Source organism: Electrophorus electricus, chromosome 13 (genome assembly GCF_041902795.1).
Source record: "Electrophorus electricus isolate QZ-2024a chromosome 13, ASM4190279v1, whole genome shotgun sequence".
NCBI lineage: Eukaryota > Metazoa > Chordata > Actinopteri > Gymnotiformes > Gymnotidae > Electrophorus > Electrophorus electricus.
In genome coordinates this window covers 22,787,689-22,809,936 of record NC_137509.1, presented here as the reverse complement: position 1 = coordinate 22,809,936, position 22,248 = coordinate 22,787,689, and the positions used below count along the sequence as shown (strand labels likewise).

At 36.8% G+C, this 22,248-nt stretch overlaps 8 non-coding genes and 16 pseudogenes across 8 annotated transcripts; all 24 read right to left on the bottom strand.

Moving 5' to 3' along the window:
- Positions 1–739: 739 nt before the first annotated feature.
- On the bottom strand, positions 740–858 carry LOC145646470 (5S ribosomal RNA). The gene has a single exon (XR_014116186.1). It is a non-coding gene; the product is annotated as a 5S ribosomal RNA (ribosomal RNA).
- A 789-nt stretch (positions 859–1,647) lies between these two features.
- LOC145650377 (5S ribosomal RNA) lies at positions 1,648–1,766 on the bottom strand. Its single transcript, XR_014116693.1, has one exon. It is a non-coding gene; the product is annotated as a 5S ribosomal RNA (ribosomal RNA).
- A 789-nt stretch (positions 1,767–2,555) lies between these two features.
- LOC145649293 (5S ribosomal RNA) lies at positions 2,556–2,674 on the bottom strand (annotated as a pseudogene).
- A 790-nt stretch (positions 2,675–3,464) lies between these two features.
- On the bottom strand, positions 3,465–3,583 carry LOC145649292 (5S ribosomal RNA; annotated as a pseudogene).
- Positions 3,584–4,372: 789 nt separating this feature from the next.
- Positions 4,373–4,491, bottom strand: LOC145650564 (5S ribosomal RNA; annotated as a pseudogene).
- A 789-nt stretch (positions 4,492–5,280) lies between these two features.
- Positions 5,281–5,399, bottom strand: LOC145650365 (5S ribosomal RNA). Its single transcript, XR_014116691.1, has one exon. It is a non-coding gene; the product is annotated as a 5S ribosomal RNA (ribosomal RNA).
- Positions 5,400–6,188: 789 nt separating this feature from the next.
- LOC145649291 (5S ribosomal RNA) lies at positions 6,189–6,307 on the bottom strand (annotated as a pseudogene).
- A 789-nt stretch (positions 6,308–7,096) lies between these two features.
- LOC145649289 (5S ribosomal RNA) lies at positions 7,097–7,215 on the bottom strand (annotated as a pseudogene).
- Positions 7,216–8,004: 789 nt separating this feature from the next.
- On the bottom strand, positions 8,005–8,123 carry LOC145650354 (5S ribosomal RNA). The gene has a single exon (XR_014116690.1). It is a non-coding gene; the product is annotated as a 5S ribosomal RNA (ribosomal RNA).
- Positions 8,124–8,912: 789 nt separating this feature from the next.
- On the bottom strand, positions 8,913–9,031 carry LOC145650343 (5S ribosomal RNA). The gene has a single exon (XR_014116689.1). It is a non-coding gene; the product is annotated as a 5S ribosomal RNA (ribosomal RNA).
- A 790-nt stretch (positions 9,032–9,821) lies between these two features.
- On the bottom strand, positions 9,822–9,940 carry LOC145649288 (5S ribosomal RNA; annotated as a pseudogene).
- A 789-nt stretch (positions 9,941–10,729) lies between these two features.
- On the bottom strand, positions 10,730–10,848 carry LOC145644002 (5S ribosomal RNA). The gene has a single exon (XR_014116102.1). It is a non-coding gene; the product is annotated as a 5S ribosomal RNA (ribosomal RNA).
- A 789-nt stretch (positions 10,849–11,637) lies between these two features.
- Positions 11,638–11,756, bottom strand: LOC145649014 (5S ribosomal RNA; annotated as a pseudogene).
- Positions 11,757–12,546: 790 nt separating this feature from the next.
- Positions 12,547–12,665, bottom strand: LOC145648317 (5S ribosomal RNA; annotated as a pseudogene).
- A 790-nt stretch (positions 12,666–13,455) lies between these two features.
- Positions 13,456–13,574, bottom strand: LOC145648316 (5S ribosomal RNA; annotated as a pseudogene).
- Positions 13,575–14,364: 790 nt separating this feature from the next.
- Positions 14,365–14,483, bottom strand: LOC145643743 (5S ribosomal RNA; annotated as a pseudogene).
- A 790-nt stretch (positions 14,484–15,273) lies between these two features.
- On the bottom strand, positions 15,274–15,392 carry LOC145650383 (5S ribosomal RNA; annotated as a pseudogene).
- Positions 15,393–16,183: 791 nt separating this feature from the next.
- LOC145649967 (5S ribosomal RNA) lies at positions 16,184–16,302 on the bottom strand (annotated as a pseudogene).
- A 790-nt stretch (positions 16,303–17,092) lies between these two features.
- Positions 17,093–17,211, bottom strand: LOC145646459 (5S ribosomal RNA). Its single transcript, XR_014116185.1, has one exon. It is a non-coding gene; the product is annotated as a 5S ribosomal RNA (ribosomal RNA).
- A 788-nt stretch (positions 17,212–17,999) lies between these two features.
- LOC145647309 (5S ribosomal RNA) lies at positions 18,000–18,118 on the bottom strand (annotated as a pseudogene).
- A 788-nt stretch (positions 18,119–18,906) lies between these two features.
- On the bottom strand, positions 18,907–19,025 carry LOC145648731 (5S ribosomal RNA; annotated as a pseudogene).
- Positions 19,026–19,812: 787 nt separating this feature from the next.
- LOC145650332 (5S ribosomal RNA) lies at positions 19,813–19,931 on the bottom strand. The gene has a single exon (XR_014116688.1). It is a non-coding gene; the product is annotated as a 5S ribosomal RNA (ribosomal RNA).
- Positions 19,932–20,721: 790 nt separating this feature from the next.
- LOC145649287 (5S ribosomal RNA) lies at positions 20,722–20,840 on the bottom strand (annotated as a pseudogene).
- Positions 20,841–21,629: 789 nt separating this feature from the next.
- LOC145648370 (5S ribosomal RNA) lies at positions 21,630–21,748 on the bottom strand (annotated as a pseudogene).
- Between the last annotated feature and the right edge of the window lie 500 nt (positions 21,749–22,248).

The window sequence follows — 22,248 nt, the reverse complement described above, 5'->3', positions numbered from 1 at the left end:
AATCTGACAATTTTTTTTATTAATCCCTGCACTTGACATTCTAGAATGTTATCTTGAATGTAAATTAAATGATGCAATAAAAGCTTACAACATCTGGTATACGGAGGCACTAACAGACAGTTTTTTGATGAATCACTGCACTTCACATTCAGGCATGTGAGTTGGAGAGTAAATGAAAGTGATGCAAAAAAAAGTACAGCATCTGCTATTCCCAGGTGCTAACAGATAGTTTGAGTTAATTATTCACTGCACTTCAAATTTGAACATGATAGCTTGAACATAAATTAAAGGGATGCAATACAATCTTACAGCACCTGCTATTCCCTGGTACTAAAATATTTCTATTTAATCTGTACACTTCACATACAAGCTTGTCAGTTGCAGATTAAAGTAAAGTGATGCAACAAAAACTTACAGCATCTGCTATTCCCAGGTGCTAACAGATAGTTTTTTTAATTAATCACTGCATTTCACATCCTAGCATGTCATCTTGACAGTAAATTAAAGTGATTCAAGAGAAGCTTACAGCATCTCGTAGTCCAAGGTGCTAACAGATAGTTTTTGATGAATCACTGCACTTCACATTCAGGCATGTGAGTTGGAGAGTAAATGAAAGTGATGCAAAAAAAACTTACAGCATCGGCTATTCCCAGGTGCTAACAGATAGTTTTTTTTATTAATCACTGCACTTCACATTTGAGCATGTCAGCTTGAAAGTAAATTAAAGTGATGCAAGAAAAGCTTACAGCACCTGGTATTCCTAGGTAGAGTCCCACCTCAGTACTATCCAGGCCCAAACTTGCTTAGCTTCCAAGGTCAGATGAGATTGGGCGTTCTCAAGCTGGTGTGGCCGTAAGCCTTAAACACTTACTCAAATTGCCTAATCATAGCAAATATGATCAAAGACCAATCTGACAATTTTTTTTATTAATCCCTGCAGTTGACATTCTAGAATGTTATCTTGAATGTAAATTAAATGATGCAATAAAAGCTTACAACATCTGGTATACGGAGGCACTAACAGACAGTTTTTTGATGAATCACTGCACTTCACATTCAGGCATGTGAGTTGGAGAGTAAATGAAAGTGATGCAAAAAAAAGTACAGCATCTGCTATTCCCAGGTGCTAACAGATAGTTTGAGTTAATTATTCACTGCACTTCAAATTTGAACATGATAGCTTGAACATAAATTAAAGGGATGCAATACAATCTTACAGCACCTGCTATTCCCTGGTACTAAAATATTTCTATTTAATCTGTACACTTCACATACAAGCTTGTCAGTTGCAGATTAAAGTAAAGTGATGCAACAAAAACTTACAGCATCTGCTATTCCCAGGTGCTAACAGATAGTTTTTTTAATTAATCACTGCATTTCACATCCTAGCATGTCATCTTGACAGTAAATTAAAGTGATTCAAGAGAAGCTTACAGCATCTCGTAGTCCAAGGTGCTAACAGATAGTTTTTGATGAATCACTGCACTTCACATTCAGGCATGTGAGTTGGAGAGTAAATGAAAGTGATGTAAAAAAAACTTACAGCATCGGCTATTCCCAGGTGCTAACAGATAGTTTTTTTTATTAATCACTGCACTTCACATTTGAGCATGTCAGCTTGAAAGTAAATTAAAGTGATGCAAGAAAAGCTTACAGCACCTGGTATTCCTAGGTAGGGTCCCACCTCAGTACTATCCAGGCCCAAACTTGCTTAGCTTCCAAGGTCAGATGAGATTGGGCGTTCTCAAGCTGGTGTGGCCGTAAGCCTTAAACACTTACTCAAATTGCCTAATCATAGCAAATATGATCAAAGACCAATCTGACAATTTTTTTTATTAATCCCTGCACTTGACATTCTAGAATGTTATCTTGAATGTAAATTAAATGATGCAATAAAAGCTTACAACATCTGGTATACGGAGGCACTAACAGACAGTTTTTTGATGAATCACTGCACTTCACATTCAGGCATGTGAGTTGGAGAGTAAATGAAAGTGATGCAAAAAAAAGTACAGCATCTGCTATTCCCAGGTGCTAACAGATAGTTTGAGTTAATTATTCACTGCACTTCAAATTTGAACATGATAGCTTGAACATAAATTAAAGGGATGCAATACAATCTTACAGCACCTGCTATTCCCTGGTACTAAAATATTTCTATTTAATCTGTACACTTCACATACAAGCTTGTCAGTTGCAGATTAAAGTAAAGTGATGCAACAAAAACTTACAGCATCTGCTATTCCCAGGTGCTAACAGATAGTTTTTTTAATTAATCACTGCATTTCACATCCTAGCATGTCATCTTGACAGTAAATTAAAGTGATTCAAGAGAAGCTTACAGCATCTCGTAGTCCAAGGTGCTAACAGATAGTTTTTGATGAATCAAAGCACTTCACATTCAGGCATGTGAGTTGGAGAGTAAATGAAAGTGATGCAAAAAAAACTTACAGCATCGGCTATTCCCAGGTGCTAACAGATAGTTTTTTTTATTAATCACTGCACTTCACATTTGAGCATGTCAGCTTGAAAGTAAATTAAAGTGATGCAAGAAAAGCTTACAGCACCTGGTATTCCTAGGTAGAGTCCCACCTCAGTACTATCCAGGCCCAAACTTGCTTAGCTTCCAAGGTCAGATGATATTGGGCGTTCTCAAGCTGGTGTGGCCGTAAGCCTTAAGCACTTACTCAAATTGCCTAATCATAGCAAATATGATCAAAGACCAATCTGACAATTTTTTTTATTAATCCCTGCACTTGACATTCTAGAATGTTATCTTGAATGTAAATTAAATGATGCAATAAAAGCTTACAACATCTGGTATACGGAGGCACTAACAGACAGTTTTTTGATGAATCACTGCACTTCACATTCAGGCATGTGAGTTGGAGAGTAAATGAAAGTGATGCAAAAAAAAGTACAGCATCTGCTATTCCCAGGTGCTAACAGATAGTTTGAGTTAATTATTCACTGCACTTCAAATTTGAACATGATAGCTTGAACATAAATTAAAGGGATGCAATACAATCTTACAGCACCTGCTATTCCCTGGTACTAAAATATTTCTATTTAATCTGTACACTTCACATACAAGCTTGTCAGTTGCAGATTAAAGTAAAGTGATGCAACAAAAACTTACAGCATCTGCTATTCCCAGGTGCTAACAGATAGTTTTTTTAATTAATCACTGCATTTCACATCCTAGCATGTCATCTTGACAGTAAATTAAAGTGATTCAAGAGAAGCTTACAGCATCTCGTAGTCCAAGGTGCTAACAGATAGTTTTTGATGAATCACTGCACTTCACATTCAGGCATGTGAGTTGGAGAGTAAATGAAAGTGATGCAAAAAAAAACTTACAGCATCGGCTATTCCCAGGTGCTAACAGATAGTTTTTTTTATTAATCACTGCACTTCACATTTGAGCATGTCAGCTTGAAAGTAAATTAAAGTGATGCAAGAAAAGCTTACAGCACCTGGTATTCCTAGGTAGAGTCCCACCTCAGTACTATCCAGGCCCAAACTTGCTTAGCTTCCAAGGTCAGATGATATTGGGCGTTCTCAAGCTGGTGTGGCCGTAAGCCTTAAACACTTACTCAAATTGCCTAATCATAGCAAATATGATCAAAGACCAATCTGACAATTTTTTTTATTAATCCCTGCACTTGACATTCTAGAATGTTATCTTGAATGTAAATTAAATGATGCAATAAAAGCTTACAACATCTGGTATACGGAGGCACTAACAGACAGTTTTTTGATGAATCACTGCACTTCACATTCAGGCATGTGAGTTGGAGAGTAAATGAAAGTGATGCAAAAAAAAGTACAGCATCTGCTATTCCCAGGTGCTAACAGATAGTTTGAGTTAATTATTCACTGCACTTCAAATTTGAACATGATAGCTTGAACATAAATTAAAGGGATGCAATACAATCTTACAGCACCTGCTATTCCCTGGTACTAAAATATTTCTATTTAATCTGTACACTTCACATACAAGCTTGTCAGTTGCAGATTAAAGTAAAGTGATGCAACAAAAACTTACAGCATCTGCTATTCCCAGGTGCTAACAGATAGTTTTTTTAATTAATCACTGCATTTCACATCCTAGCATGTCATCTTGACAGTAAATTAAAGTGATTCAAGAGAAGCTTACAGCATCTCGTAGTCCAAGGTGCTAACAGATAGTTTTTGATGAATCAAAGCACTTCACATTCAGGCATGTGAGTTGGAGAGTAAATGAAAGTGATGCAAAAAAAACTTACAGCATCGGCTATTCCCAGGTGCTAACAGATAGTTTTTTTTATTAATCACTGCACTTCACATTTGAGCATGTCAGCTTGAAAGTAAATTAAAGTGATGCAAGAAAAGCTTACAGCACCTGGTATTCCTAGGTAGAGTCCCACCTCTGTACTATCCAGGCCCAAACTTGCTTAGCTTCCAAGGTCAGATGATATTGGGCGTTCTCAAGCTGGTGTGGCCGTAAGCCTTAAGCACTTACTCAAATTGCCTAATCATAGCAAATATGATCAAAGACCAATCTGACAATTTTTTTTATTAATCCCTGCACTTGACATTCTAGAATGTTATCTTGAATGTAAATTAAATGATGCAATAAAAGCTTACAACATCTGGTATACGGAGGCACTAACAGACAGTTTTTTGATGAATCACTGCACTTCACATTCAGGCATGTGAGTTGGAGAGTAAATGAAAGTGATGCAAAAAAAAGTACAGCATCTGCTATTCCCAGGTGCTAACAGATAGTTTGAGTTAATTATTCACTGCACTTCAAATTTGAACATGATAGCTTGAACATAAATTAAAGGGATGCAATACAATCTTACAGCACCTGCTATTCCCTGGTACTAAAATATTTCTATTTAATCTGTACACTTCACATACAAGCTTGTCAGTTGCAGATTAAAGTAAAGTGATGCAACAAAAACTTACAGCATCTGCTATTCCCAGGTGCTAACAGATAGTTTTTTTAATTAATCACTGCATTTCACATCCTAGCATGTCATCTTGACAGTAAATTAAAGTGATTCAAGAGAAGCTTACAGCATCTCGTAGTCCAAGGTGCTAACAGATAGTTTTTGATGAATCACTGCACTTCACATTCAGGCATGTGAGTTGGAGAGTAAATGAAAGTGATGTAAAAAAAACTTACAGCATCGGCTATTCCCAGGTGCTAACAGATAGTTTTTTTTATTAATCACTGCACTTCACATTTGAGCATGTCAGCTTGAAAGTAAATTAAAGTGATGCAAGAAAAGCTTACAGCACCTGGTATTCCTAGGTAGGGTCCCACCTCAGTACTATCCAGGCCCAAACTTGCTTAGCTTCCAAGGTCAGATGAGATTGGGCGTTCTCAAGCTGGTGTGGCCGTAAGCCTTAAACACTTACTCAAATTGCCTAATCATAGCAAATATGATCAAAGACCAATCTGACAATTTTTTTTATTAATCCCTGCACTTGACATTCTAGAATGTTATCTTGAATGTAAATTAAATGATGCAATAAAAGCTTACAACATCTGGTATACGGAGGCACTAACAGACAGTTTTTTGATGAATCACTGCACTTCACATTCAGGCATGTGAGTTGGAGAGTAAATGAAAGTGATGCAAAAAAAAGTACAGCATCTGCTATTCCCAGGTGCTAACAGATAGTTTGAGTTAATTATTCACTGCACTTCAAATTTGAACATGATAGCTTGAACATAAATTAAAGGGATGCAATACAATCTTACAGCACCTGCTATTCCCTGGTACTAAAATATTTCTATTTAATCTGTACACTTCACATACAAGCTTGTCAGTTGCAGATTAAAGTAAAGTGATGCAACAAAAACTTACAGCATCTGCTATTCCCAGGTGCTAACAGATAGTTTTTTTAATTAATCACTGCATTTCACATCCTAGCATGTCATCTTGACAGTAAATTAAAGTGATTCAAGAGAAGCTTACAGCATCTCGTAGTCCAAGGTGCTAACAGATAGTTTTTGATGAATCAAAGCACTTCACATTCAGGCATGTGAGTTGGAGAGTAAATGAAAGTGATGCAAAAAAAACTTACAGCATCGGCTATTCCCAGGTGCTAACAGATAGTTTTTTTTATTAATCACTGCACTTCACATTTGAGCATGTCAGCTTGAAAGTAAATTAAAGTGATGCAAGAAAAGCTTACAGCACCTGGTATTCCTAGGTAGAGTCCCACCTCAGTACTATCCAGGCCCAAACTTGCTTAGCTTCCAAGGTCAGATGATATTGGGCGTTCTCAAGCTGGTGTGGCCGTAAGCCTTAAGCACTTACTCAAATTGCCTAATCATAGCAAATATGATCAAAGACCAATCTGACAATTTTTTTTATTAATCCCTGCACTTGACATTCTAGAATGTTATCTTGAATGTAAATTAAATGATGCAATAAAAGCTTACAACATCTGGTATACGGAGGCACTAACAGACAGTTTTTTGATGAATCACTGCACTTCACATTCAGGCATGTGAGTTGGAGAGTAAATGAAAGTGATGCAAAAAAAAGTACAGCATCTGCTATTCCCAGGTGCTAACAGATAGTTTGAGTTAATTATTCACTGCACTTCAAATTTGAACATGATAGCTTGAACATAAATTAAAGGGATGCAATACAATCTTACAGCACCTGCTATTCCCTGGTACTAAAATATTTCTATTTAATCTGTACACTTCACATACAAGCTTGTCAGTTGCAGATTAAAGTAAAGTGATGCAACAAAAACTTACAGCATCTGCTATTCCCAGGTGCTAACAGATAGTTTTTTTAATTAATCACTGCATTTCACATCCTAGCATGTCATCTTGACAGTAAATTAAAGTGATTCAAGAGAAGCTTACAGCATCTCGTAGTCCAAGGTGCTAACAGATAGTTTTTGATGAATCAAAGCACTTCACATTCAGGCATGTGAGTTGGAGAGTAAATGAAAGTGATGCAAAAAAAACTTACAGCATCGGCTATTCCCAGGTGCTAACAGATAGTTTTTTTTATTAATCACTGCACTTCACATTTGAGCATGTCAGCTTGAAAGTAAATTAAAGTGATGCAAGAAAAGCTTACAGCACCTGGTATTCCTAGGTAGAGTCCCACCTCAGTACTATCCAGGCCCAAACTTGCTTAGCTTCCAAGGTCAGATGATATTGGGCGTTCTCAAGCTGGTGTGGCCGTAAGCCTTAAGCACTTACTCAAATTGCCTAATCATAGCAAATATGATCAAAGACCAATCTGACAATTTTTTTTATTAATCCCTGCACTTGACATTCTAGAATGTTATCTTGAATGTAAATTAAATGATGCAATAAAAGCTTACAACATCTGGTATACGGAGGCACTAACAGACAGTTTTTTGATGAATCACTGCACTTCACATTCAGGCATGTGAGTTGGAGAGTAAATGAAAGTGATGCAAAAAAAAGTACAGCATCTGCTATTCCCAGGTGCTAACAGATAGTTTGAGTTAATTATTCACTGCACTTCAAATTTGAACATGATAGCTTGAACATAAATTAAAGGGATGCAATACAATCTTACAGCACCTGCTATTCCCTGGTACTAAAATATTTCTATTTAATCTGTACACTTCACATACAAGCTTGTCAGTTGCAGATTAAAGTAAAGTGATGCAACAAAAACTTACAGCATCTGCTATTCCCAGGTGCTAACAGATAGTTTTTTTAATTAATCACTGCATTTCACATCCTAGCATGTCATCTTGACAGTAAATTAAAGTGATTCAAGAGAAGCTTACAGCATCTCGTAGTCCAAGGTGCTAACAGATAGTTTTTGATGAATCACTGCACTTCACATTCAGGCATGTGAGTTGGAGAGTAAATGAAAGTGATGTAAAAAAAACTTACAGCATCGGCTATTCCCAGGTGCTAACAGATAGTTTTTTTTATTAATCACTGCACTTCACATTTGAGCATGTCAGCTTGAAAGTAAATTAAAGTGATGCAAGAAAAGCTTACAGCACCTGGTATTCCTAGGTAGGGTCCCACCTCAGTACTATCCAGGCCCAAACTTGCTTAGCTTCCAAGGTCAGATGAGATTGGGCGTTCTCAAGCTGGTGTGGCCGTAAGCCTTAAACACTTACTCAAATTGCCTAATCATAGCAAATATGATCAAAGACCAATCTGACAATTTTTTTTATTAATCCCTGCACTTGACATTCTAGAATGTTATCTTGAATGTAAATTAAATGATGCAATAAAAGCTTACAACATCTGGTATACGGAGGCACTAACAGACAGTTTTTTGATGAATCACTGCACTTCACATTCAGGCATGTGAGTTGGAGAGTAAATGAAAGTGATGCAAAAAAAAGTACAGCATCTGCTATTCCCAGGTGCTAACAGATAGTTTGAGTTAATTATTCACTGCACTTCAAATTTGAACATGATAGCTTGAACATAAATTAAAGGGATGCAATACAATCTTACAGCACCTGCTATTCCCTGGTACTAAAATATTTCTATTTAATCTGTACACTTCACATACAAGCTTGTCAGTTGCAGATTAAAGTAAAGTGATGCAACAAAAACTTACAGCATCTGCTATTCCCAGGTGCTAACAGATAGTTTTTTTAATTAATCACTGCATTTCACATCCTAGCATGTCATCTTGACAGTAAATTAAAGTGATTCAAGAGAAGCTTACAGCATCTCGTAGTCCAAGGTGCTAACAGATAGTTTTTGATGAATCACTGCACTTCACATTCAGGCATGTGAGTTGGAGAGTAAATGAAAGTGATGCAAAAAAAACTTACAGCATCGGCTATTCCCAGGTGCTAACAGATAGTTTTTTTTATTAATCACTGCACTTCACATTTGAGCATGTCAGCTTGAAAGTAAATTAAAGTGATGCAAGAAAAGCTTACAGCACCTGGTATTCCTAGGTAGGGTCCCACCTCAGTACTATCCAGGCCCAAACTTGCTTAGCTTCCAAGGTCAGATGAGATTGGGCGTTCTCAAGCTGGTGTGGCCGTAAGCCTTAAACACTTACTCAAATTGCCTAATCATAGCAAATATGATCAAAGACCAATCTGACAATTTTTTTTATTAATCCCTGCACTTGACATTCTAGAATGTTATCTTGAATGTAAATTAAATGATGCAATAAAAGCTTACAACATCTGGTATACGGAGGCACTAACAGACAGTTTTTTGATGAATCACTGCACTTCACATTCAGGCATGTGAGTTGGAGAGTAAATGAAAGTGATGCAAAAAAAACGTACAGCATCTGCTATTCCCAGGTGCTAACAGATAGTTTGAGTTAATTATTCACTGCACTTCAAATTTGAACATGATAGCTTGAACATAAATTAAAGGGATGCAATACAATCTTACAGCACCTGCTATTCCCTGGTACTAAAATATTTCTATTTAATCTGTACACTTCACATACAAGCTTGTCAGTTGCAGATTAAAGTAAAGTGATGCAACAAAAACTTACAGCATCTGCTATTCCCAGGTGCTAACAGATAGTTTTTTTAATTAATCACTGCATTTCACATCCTAGCATGTCATCTTGACAGTAAATTAAAGTGATTCAAGAGAAGCTTACAGCATCTCGTAGTCCAAGGTGCTAACAGATAGTTTTTGATGAATCACTGCACTTCACATTCAGGCATGTGAGTTGGAGAGTAAATGAAAGTGATGCAAAAAAAACTTACAGCATCGGCTATTCCCAGGTGCTAACAGATAGTTTTTTTTATTAATCACTGCACTTCACATTTGAGCATGTCAGCTTGAAAGTAAATTAAAGTGATGCAAGAAAAGCTTACAGCACCTGGTATTCCTAGGTAGAGTCCCACCTCAGTACTATCCAGGCCCAAACTTGCTTAGCTTCCAAGGTCAGATGATATTGGGCGTTCTCAAGCTGGTGTGGCCGTAAGCCTTAAGCACTTACTCAAATTGCCTAATCATAGCAAATATGATCAAAGACCAATCTGACAATTTTTTTTATTAATCCCTGCACTTGACATTCTAGAATGTTATCTTGAATGTAAATTAAATGATGCAATAAAAGCTTACAACATCTGGTATACGGAGGCACTAACAGACAGTTTTTTGATGAATCACTGCACTTCACATTCAGGCATGTGAGTTGGAGAGTAAATGAAAGTGATGCAAAAAAAAGTACAGCATCTGCTATTCCCAGGTGCTAACAGATAGTTTGAGTTAATTATTCACTGCACTTCAAATTTGAACATGATAGCTTGAAAATAAATTAAAGGGATGCAATACAATCTTACAGCACCTGCTATTCCCTGGTACTAAAATATTTCTATTTAATCTGTACACTTCACATACAAGCTTGTCAGTTGCAGATTAAAGTAAAGTGATGCAACAAAAACTTACAGCATCTGCTATTCCCAGGTGCTAACAGATAGTTTTTTTAATGAATCACTGCATTTCACATCCTAGCATGTCATCTTGACAGTAAATTAAAGTGATTCAAGAGAAGCTTACAGCATCTCGTAGTCCAAGGTGCTAACAGATAGTTTTTGATGAATCACTGCACTTCACATTCAGGCATGTGAGTTGGAGAGTAAATGAAAGTGATGCAAAAAAAACTTACAGCATCGGCTATTCCCAGGTGCTAACAGATAGTTTTTTTTATTAATCACTGCACTTCACATTTGAGCATGTCAGCTTGAAAGTAAATTAAAGTGATGCAAGAAAAGCTTACAGCACCTGGTATTCCTAGGTAGGGTCCCACCTCAGTACTATCCAGGCCCAAACTTGCTTAGCTTCCAAGGTCAGATGCGATTGGGCGTTCTCAAGTTGGTGTGGCCGTAAGCCTTAAACACTTACTCAAATTTCCTAATCATAGCAAATATGATCAAAGACCAATCTGACAATTTTTTTTATTAATCCCTGCACTTGACATTCTAGAATGTTATCTTGAATGTAAATTAAATGATACAATAAAAGCTTACAACATCTGGTATACGGAGGCACTAACAGACAGTTTTTTGATGAATCACTGCACTTCACATTCAGGCATGTGAGTTGGAGAGTAAATGAAAGTGATGCAAAAAAAAGTACAGCATCTGCTATTCCCAGGTGCTAACAGATAGTTTGAGTTAATTATTCACTGCACTTCAAATTTGAACATGATAGCTTGAACATAAATTAAAGGGATGCAATACAATCTTACAGCACCTGCTATTCCCTGGTACTAAAATATTTCTATTTAATCTGTACACTTCACATACAAGCTTGTCAGTTGCAGATTAAAGTAAAGTGATGCAACAAAAACTTACAGCATCTGCTATTCCCAGGTGCTAACAGATAGTTTTTTTAATTAATCACTGCATTTCACATCCTAGCATGTCATCTTGACAGTAAATTAAAGTGATTCAAGAGAAGCTTACAGCATCTCGTAGTCCAAGGTGCTAACAGATAGTTTTTGATGAATCACTGCACTTCACATTCAGGCATGTGAGTTGGAGAGTAAATGAAAGTGATGCAAAAAAAACTTACAGCATCGGCTATTCCCAGGTGCTAACAGATAGTTTTTTTTATTAATCACTGCACTTCACATTTGAGCATGTCAGCTTGAAAGTAAATTAAAGTGATGCAAGAAAAGCTTACAGCACCTGGTACTCCTAGGTAGGGTCCCACCTCAGTACTATCCAGGCCCAAACTTGCTTAGCTTCCAAGGTCAGATGAGATTGAGCGTTCTCAAGCTGGTGTGGCCATAAGCCTTAAACACTTACTCAAATTGCCTAATCATAGCAAATATGATCAAAGACCAATCTGACAATTTTTTTTATTAATCCCTGCACTTGACATTCTAGAATGTTATCTTGAATGTAAATTAAATGATGCAATAAAAGCTTACAACATCTGGTATACGGAGGCACTAACAGACAGTTTTTTGATGAATCACTGCACTTCACATTCAGGCATGTGAGTTGGAGAGTAAATGAAAGTGATGCAAAAAAAACGTACAGCATCTGCTATTCCCAGGTGCTAACAGATAGTTTGAGTTAATTATTCACTGCACTTCAAATTTGAACATGATAGCTTGAACATAAATTAAAGGGATGCAATACAATCTTACAGCACCTGCTATTCCCTGGTACTAAAATATTTCTATTTAATCTGTACACTTCACATACAAGCTTGTCAGTTGCAGATTAAAGTAAAGTGATGCAACAAAAACTTACAGCATCTGCTATTCCCAGGTGCTAACAGATAGTTTTTTTAATTAATCACTGCATTTCACATCCTAGCATGTCATCTTGACAGTAAATTAAAGTGATTCAAGAGAAGCTTACAGCATCTCGTAGTCCAAGGTGCTAACAGATAGTTTTTGATGAATCACTGCACTTCACATTCAGGCATGTGAGTTGGAGAGTAAATGAAAGTGATGCCAAAAAAACTTACAGCATCTGCTATTCCCAGGTGCTAACAGATAGTTTTTTTTATTAATCACTGCACTTCACATTTGAGCATGTCAGCTTGAAAGTAAATTAAAGTGATGCAAGAAAAGCTTACAGCACCTGGTATTCCTAGGTAGGGTCCCACCTCAGTACTATCCAGGCCCAAACTTGCTTAGCTTCCAAGGTCAGATGAGATTGAGCGTTCTCAAGCTGGTGTGGCCATAAGCCTTAAACACTTACTCAAATTTCCTAATCATAGCAAATATGATCAAAGACCAATCTGACAATTTTTTTTATTAATCCCTGCACTTGACATTCTAGAATGTTATCTTGAATGTAAATTAAATGATGCAATAAAAGCTTACAACATCTGGTATACGGAGGCACTAACAGACAGCTTTTTGATGAATCACTGCACTTCACATTCAGGCATGTGAGTTGGAGAGTAAATGAAAGTGATGCAAAAAAAACGTACAGCATCTGCTATTCCCAGGTGCTAACAGATAGTTTGAGTTAATTATTCACTGCACTTCAAATTTGAACATGATAGCTTGAACATAAATTAAAGGGATGCAATACAATCTTACAGCACCTGCTATTCCCTGGTACGAAAATATTTCTATTTAATCTGTACACTTCACATACAAGCTTGTCAGTTGCAGATTAAAGTAAAGTGATGCAACAAAAACTTACAGCATCTGCTATTCCCAGGTGCTAACAGATAGTTTTTTTAATTAATCACTGCATTTCACATCCTAGCATGTCATCTTGACAGTAAATTAAAGTGATTCAAGAGAATCTTACAGCATCTCGTAGTCCAAGGTGCTAACAGATAGTTTTTGATGAATCACTGCACTTCACATTCAGGCATGTGAGTTGGAGAGTAAATGAAAGTGATGCCAAAAAAACTTACAGCATCTGCTATTCCCAGGTGCTAACAGATAGTTTTTTTTATTAATCACTGCACTTCACATTTGAGCATGTCAGCTTGAAAGTAAATTAAAGTGATGCAAGAAAAGCTTACAGCACCTGGTATTCCTAGGTAGGGTCCCACCTCAGTACTATCCAGGCCCAAACTTGCTTAGCTTCCAAGGTCAGATGAGATTGAGCGTTCTCAAGCTGGTGTGGCCATAAGCCTTAAACACTTACTCAAATTTCCTAATCATAGCAAATATGATCAAAGACCAATCTGACAATTTTTTTTATTAATCCCTGCACTTGACATTCTAGAATGTTATCTTGAATGTAAATTAAATGATGCAATAAAAGCTTACAACATCTGGTATACGGAGGCACTAACAGACAGTTTTTTGATGAATCACTGCACTTCACATTCAGGCATGTGAGTTGGAGAGTAAATGAAAGTGATGCAAAAAAAACGTACAGCATCTGCTATTCCCAGGTGCTAACAGATAGTTTGAGTTAATTATTCACTGCACTTCAAATTTGAACATGATAGCTTGAACATAAATTAAAGGGATGCAATACAATCTTACAGCACCTGCTATTCCCTGGTACTAAAATATTTCTATTTAATCTGTACACTTCACATACAAGCTTGTCAGTTGCAGATTAAAGTAAAGTGATGCAACAAAAACTTACAGCATCTGCTATTCCCAGGTGCTAACAGATAGTTTTTTTAATTAATCACTGCATTTCACATCCTAGCATGTCATCTTGACAGTAAATTAAAGTGATTCAAGAGAATCTTACAGCATCTCGTAGTCCAAGGTGCTAACAGATAGTTTTTGATGAATCACTGCACTTCACATTCAGGCATGTGAGTTGGAGAGTAAATGAAAGTGATGCAAAAAAAACTTACAGCATCGGCTATTCCCAGGTGCTAACAGATAGTTTTTTTTATTAATCACTGCACTTCACATTTGAGCATGTCAGCTTGAAAGTAAATTAAAGTGATGCAAGAAAAGCTTACAGCACCTGGTATTCCTAGGTAGGGTCCCACCTCAGTACTATCCAGGCCCAAACTTGCTTAGCTTCCAAGGTGAGATGAGATTGAGCGTTCTCAAGCTGGTGTGGCCATAAGCCTTAAACACTTACTCAAATTTCCTAATCATAGCAAATATGATCAAAGACCAATCTGACATTTTTTTTTATTAATCCCTGCACTTGACATTCTAGAATGTTATCTTGAATGTAAATTAAATGATGCAATAAAAGCTTACAACATCTGGTATACGGAGGCACTAACAGACAGTTTTTTGATGAATCACTGCACTTCACATTCAGGCATGTGAGTTGGAGAGTAAATGAAAGTGATGCAAAAAAAACGTACAGCATCTGCTATTCCCAGGTGCTAACCGATAGTTTGAGTTAATTATTCACTGCACTTCAAATTTGAACATGATAGCTTGAACATAAATTAAAGGGATGCAATACAATCTTACAGCACCTGCTATTCCCTGGTACTAAAATATTTCTATTTAATCTGTACACTTCACATACAAGCTTGTCAGTTGCAGATTAAAGTAAAGTGATGCAACAAAAACTTACAGCATCTGCTATTCCCAGGTGCTAACAGATAGTTTTTTTAATTAATCACTGCATTTCACATCCTAGCATGTCATCTTGACAGTAAATTAAAGTGATTCAAGAGAAGCTTACAGCATCTCGTAGTCCAAGGTGCTAACAGATAGTTTTTGATGAATCACTGCACTTCACATTCAGGCATGTGAGTTGGAGAGTAAATGAAAGTGATGCAAAAAAAACTTACAGCATCGGCTATTCCCAGGTGCTAACAGATAGTTTTTTTTATTAATCACTGCACTTCACATTTGAGCATGTCAGCTTGAAAGTAAATTAAAGTGATGCAAGAAAAGCTTACAGCACCTAGTATTCCTAGGTAGGGTCCCACCTCAGTACTATCCAGGCCCAAACTTGCTTAGCTTCCAATGTCAGATGAGATTGAGTGTTCTCAAGCTGGTGTGGCCATAAGCCTTAAACACTTACTCAAATTTCCTAATCATAGCAAATATGATCAAAGACCAATCTGACAATTTTTTTTATTAATCCCTGCACTTGACATTCTAGAATGTTATCTTGAATGTAAATTAAATGATGCAATAAAAGCTTACAACATCTGGTATACGGAGGCACTAACAGACAGTTTTTTGATGAATCACTGCACTTCACATTCAGGCATGTGAGTTGGAGAGTAAATGAAAGTGATGCAAAAAAAAACGTACAGCATCTGCTATTCCCAGGTGCTAACAGATAGTTTAAGTTAATTATTCACTGCACTTCAAATTTGAACATGATAGCTTGAACATAAATTAAAGGGATGCAATACAATCTTACAGCACCTGCTATTCCCTGGTACTAAAATATTTCTATTTAATCTGTACACTTCACATACAAGCTTGTCAGTTGCAGATTAAAGTAAAGTGATGCAACAAAAACTTACAGCATCTGCTATTCCCAGGTGCTAACAGATAGTTTTTTTAATTAATCACTGCATTTCACATCCTAGCATGTCATCTTGACAGTAAATTAAAGTGATTCAAGAGAAGCTTACAGCATCTCGTAGTCCAAGGTGCTAACAGATAGTTTTTGATGAATCACTGCACTTCACATTCAGGCATGTGAGTTGGAGAGTAAATGAAAGTGATGCAAAAAAAACTTACAGCATCTGCTATTCCCAGGTGCTAACAGATAGTTTTTTTTATTAATCACTGCACTTCACATTTGAGCATGTCAGCTTGAAAGTAAATTAAAGTGATGCAAGAAAAGCTTACAGCACCTGGTATTCCTAGGTAGGGTCCCACCTCAGTACTATCCAGGCCCAAACTTGCTTAGCTTCCAAGGTCAGATAAGATTGAGCGTTCTCAAGCTGGTGTGGCCATAAGCCTTAAACACTTACTCAAATTTCCTAATCATAGCAAATATGATCAAAGACCAATCTGACAATTTTTTTTATTAATCCCTGCACTTGACATTCTAGAATGTTATCTTGAATGTAAATTAAATGATGCAATAAAAGCTTACAACATCTGGTATACGGAGGCACTAACAGACAGTTTTTTGATGAATCACTGCACTTCACATTCAGGCATGTGAGTTGGAGAGTAAATGAAAGTGATGCAAAAAAAACGTACAGCATCTGCTATTCCCAGGTGCTAACAGATAGTTTGAGTTAATTATTCACTGCACTTCAAATTTGAACATGATAGCTTGAACATAAATTAAAGGGATGCAATACAATCTTACAGCACCTGCTATTCCCTGGTACTAAAATATTTCTATTTAATCTGTACACTTCACATACAAGCTTGTCAGTTGCAGATTAAAGTAAAGTGATGCAACAAAAACTTACAGCATCTGCTATTCCCAGGTGCTAACAGATAGTTTTTTTAATTAATCACTGCATTTCACATCCTAGCATGTCATCTTGACAGTAAATTAAAGTGATTCAAGAGAAGCTTACAGCATCTCGTAGTCCAAGGTGCTAACAGATAGTTTTTGATGAATCACTGCACTTCACATTCAGGCATGTGAGTTGGAGAGTAAATGAAAGTGATGCAAAAAAAACTTACAGCATCTGCTATTCCCAGGTGCTAACAGACAGTTTTTTTTATTAATCACTGCACTTCACATTTGAGCATGTCAGCTTGAAAGTAAACTAAAGTGATGCAAGAAAAGCTTACAGCACCTGGTATTCCTAGGTAGAGTCCCACCTCAGTACTATCCAGGCCCAAACTTGCTTAGCTTCCAAGGTCAGATGAGATTGGGCGTTCTCAAGCTGGTGTGGCCGTAAGCCTTAAACACTTACTCAAATTGCCTAATCATAGCAAATATGATCAAAGACCAATCTGACAATTTTTTTTATTAATCCCTGCACTTGACATTCTAGAATGTTATCTTGAATGTAAATTAAATGATGCAATAAAAGCTTACAACATCTGGTATACGGAGGCACTAACAGACAGTTTTTTGATGAATCACTGCACTTCACATTCAGGCATGTGAGTTGGAGAGTAAATGAAAGTGATGCAAAAAAAAGTACAGCATCTGCTATTCCCAGGTGCTAACAGATAGTTTGAGTTAATTATTCACTGCACTTCAAATTTGAACATGATAGCTTGAACATAAATTAAAGGGATGCAATACAATCTTACAGCACCTGCTATTCCCTGGTACTAAAATATTTCTATTTAATCTGTACACTTCACATACAAGCTTGTCAGTTGCAGATTAAAGTAAAGTGATGCAACAAAAACTTACAGCATCTGCTATTCCCAGGTGCTAACAGATAGTTTTTTTAATTAATCACTGCATTTCACATCCTAGCATGTCATCTTGACAGTAAATTAAAGTGATTCAAGAGAAGCTTACAGCATCTCGTAGTCCAAGGTGCTAACAGATAGTTTTTGATGAATCACTGCACTTCACATTCAGGCATGTGAGTTGGAGAGTAAATGAAAGTGATGCAAAAAAAACTTACAGCATCGGCTATTCCCAGGTGCTAACAGATAGTTTTTTTATTAATCACTGCACTTCACATTTGAGCATGTCAGCTTGAAAGTAAATTAAAGTGATGCGAGAAAAACTTACAGCACCTGGTATTCCTAGGTAGGGTCCCACCTCAGTACTATCCAGGCCCAAACTTGCTTAGCTTCCAAGGTCAGATGAGATTGGGCGTTCTCAAGCTGGTGTGGCCGTAAGCCTTAAACACTTACTCAAATTGCCTAATCATAGCAAATATGATCAAAGACCAATCTGACAATTTTTTTTATTAATCCCTGCACTTGACATTCTAGAATGTTATCTTGAATGTAAATTAAATGATGCAATAAAAGCTTACAACATCTGGTATACGGAGGCACTAACAGACAGTTTTTTGATGAATCACTGCACTTCACATTCAGGCATGTGAGTTGGAGAGTAAATGAAAGTGATGCAAAAAAAAGTACAGCATCTGCTATTCCCAGGTGCTAACAGATAGTTTGAGTTAATTATTCACTGCACTTCAAATTTGAACATGATAGCTTGAACATAAATTAAAGGGATGCAATACAATCTTACAGCACCTGCTATTCCCTGGTACTAAAATATTTCTATTTAATCTGTACACTTCACATACAAGCTTGTCAGTTGCAGATTAAAGTAAAGTGATGCAACAAAAACTTACAGCATCTGCTATTCCCAGGTGCTAACAGATAGTTTTTTTAATTAATCACTGCATTTCACATCCTAGCATGTCATCTTGACAGTAAATTAAAGTGATTCAAGAGAAGCTTACAGCATCTCGTAGTCCAAGGTGCTAACAGATAGTTTTTGATGAATCACTGCACTTCACATTCAGGCATGTGAGTTGGAGAGTAAATGAAAGTGATGCAAAAAAAACTTACAGCATCGGCTATTCCCAGGTGCTAACAGATAGTTTTTTTATTAATCACTGCACTTCACATTTGAGCATGTCAGCTTGAAAGTAAATTAAAGTGATGCGAGAAAAACTTACAGCACCTGGTATTCCTAGGTAGGGTCCCACCTCAGTACTATCCAGGCCCAAACTTGCTTAGCTTCCAAGGTCAGATGAGATTGGGCGTTCTCAAGCTGGCGTGGCCGTAAGCCTTAAACACTTACTCAAATTGCCTAATCATAGCAAATATGATCAAAGACCAATCTGACAATTTTTTTTATTAATCCCTGCACTTGACATTCTAGAATGTTATCTTGAATGTAAATTAAATGATGCAATAAAAGCTTACAACATCTGGTATACGGAGGCACTAACAGACAGTTTTTTGATGAATCACTGCACTTCACATTCAGGCATGTGAGTTGGAGAGTAAATGAAAGTGATGCAAAAAAAAGTACAGCATCTGCTATTCCCAGGTGCTAACAGATAGTTTGAGTTAATTATTCACTGCACTTCAAATTTGAACATGATAGCTTGAACATAAATTAAAGGGATGCAATACAATCTTACAGCACCTGCTATTCCCTGGTACTAAAATATTTCTATTTAATCTGTAAACTTCACATACAAGCTTGTCAGTTGCAGATTAAAGTAAAGTGATGCAACAAAAACTTACAGCATCTGCTATTCCCAGGTGCTAACAGATAGTTTTTTTAATGAATCACTGCATTTCACATCCTAGCATGTCATCTTGACAGTAAATTAAAGTGATTCAAGAGAAGCTTACAGCATCTCGTAGTCCAAGGTGCTAACAGATAGTTTTTGATGAATCACTGCACTTCACATTCAGGCATGTGAGTTGGAGAGTAAATGAAAGTGATGCAAAAAAAATTACAGCATCGGCTATTCCCAGGTGCTAACAGATAGTTTTTTTATTAATCACTGCACTTCACATTTGAGCATGTCAGCTTGAAAGTAAATTAAAGTGATGCAAGAAAAGCTTACAGCACCTGGTATTCCTAGGTAGGGTCCCACCTCAGTACTATCCAGGCCCAAACTTGCTTAGCTTCCAAGGTCAGATGAGATTGGGCGTTCTCAAGCTGGTGTGGCCGTAAGCCTTAAACACTTACTCAAATTGCCTAATCATAGCAAATATGATCAAAGACCAATCTGACAATTTTTTTTATTAATCCCTGCACTTGACATTCTAGAATGTTATCTTGAATGTAAATTAAATGATGCAATAAAAGCTTACAACATCTGGTATACGGAGGCACTAACAGACAGTTTTTTTGATGAATCACTGCACTTCACATTCAGGCATGTGAGTTGGAGAGTAAATGAAAGTGATGCAAAAAAAAGTACAGCATCTGCTATTCCCAGGTGCTAACAGATAGTTTGAGTTAATTATTCACTGCACTTCAAATTTGAACATGATAGCTTGAACATAAATTAAAGGGATGCAATACAATCTTACAGCACCTGCTATTCCCTGGTACTAAAATATTTCTATTTAATCTGTACACTTCACATACAAGCTTGTCAGTTGCAGATTAAAGTAAAGTGATGCAACAAAAACTTACAGCATCTGCTATTCCCAGGTGCTAACAGATAGTTTTTTTAATTAATCACTGCATTTCACATCCTAGCATGTCATCTTGACAGTAAATTAAAGTGATTCAAGAGAAGCTTACAGCATCTCGTAGTCCAAGGTGCTAACAGATAGTTTTTGATGAATCACTGCACTTCACATTCAGGCATGTGAGTTGGAGAGTAAATGAAAGTGATGCAAAAAAAACTTACAGCATCGGCTATTCCCAGGTGCTAACAGATAGTTTTTTTTATTAATCACTGCACTTCACATTTGAGCATGTCAGCTTGAAAGTAAATTAAAGTGATGCAAGAAAAGCTTACAGCACCTGGTATTCCTAGGTAGAGTCCCACCTCAGTACTATCCAGGCCCAAACTTGCTTAGCTTCCAAGGTCAGATGATATTGGGCGTTCTCAAGCTGGTGTGGCCGTAAGCCTTAAGCACTTACTCAAATTGCCTAATCATAGCAAATATGATCAAAGACCAATCTGACAATTTTTTTTATTAATCCCTGCACTTGACATTCTAGAATGTTATCTTGAATGTAAATTAAATGATGCAATAAAAGCTTACAACATCTGGTATACGGAGGCACTAACAGACAGTTTTTTGATGAATCACTGCACTTCACATTCAGGCATGTGAGTTGGAGAGTAAATGAAAGTGATGCAAAAAAAAGTACAGCATCTGCTATTCCCAGGTGCTAACAGATAGTTTGAGTTAATTATTCACTGCACTTCAAATTTGAACATGATAGCTTGAACATAAATTAAAGGGATGCAATACAATCTTACAGCACCTGCTATTCCCTGGTACTAAAATATTTCTATTTAATCTGTACACTTCACATACAAGCTTGTCAGTTGCAGATTAAAGTAAAGTGATGCAACAAAAACTTACAGCATCTGCTATTCCCAGGTGCTAACAGATAGTTTTTTTAATTAATCACTGCATTTCACATCCTAGCATGTCATCTTGACAGTAAATTAAAGTGATTCAAGAGAAGCTTACAGCATCTCGTAGTCCAAGGTGCTAACAGATAGTTTTTGATGAATCACTGCACTTCACATTCAGGCATGTGAGTTGGAGAGTAAATGAAAGTGATGCAAAAAAAACTTACAGCATCGGCTATTCCCAGGTGCTAACAGATAGTTTTTTTTATTAATCACTGCACTTCACATTTGAGCATGTCAGCTTGAAAGTAAATTAAAGTGATGCAAGAAAAGCTTACAGCACCAGGTATTCCTAGGTAGGGTCCCACCTCAGTACTATCCAGGCCCAAACTTGCTTAGCTTCCAAGGTCAGATGAGATTGAGCGTTCTCAAGCTGGTGTGGCCATAAGCCTTAAACACTTACTCAAATTTCCTAATCATAGCAAATATGATCAAAGACCAATCTGACAATTTTTTTTATTAATCCCTGCACTTGACATTCTAGAATGTTATCTTGAATGTAAATTAAATGATGCAATAAAAGCTTACAACATCTGGTATACGTAGGCACTAACAGACAGTTTTTTGATGAATCACTGCACTTCACATTCAGGCATGTGAGTTGGAGAGTAAATGAAAGTGATGCAAAAAAAACGTACAGCATCTGCTATTCCCAGGTGCTAACAGATAGTTTGAGTTAATTATTCACTGCACTTCAAATTTGAACATGATAGCTTGAACATAAATTAAAGGGATGCAATACAATCTTACAGCACCTGCTATTCCCTGGTACTAAAATATTTCTATTTAATCTGTACACTTCACATACAAGCTTGTCAGTTGCAGATTAAAGTAAAGTGATGCAACAAAAACTTACAGCATCTGCTATTCCCAGGTGCTAACAGATAGTT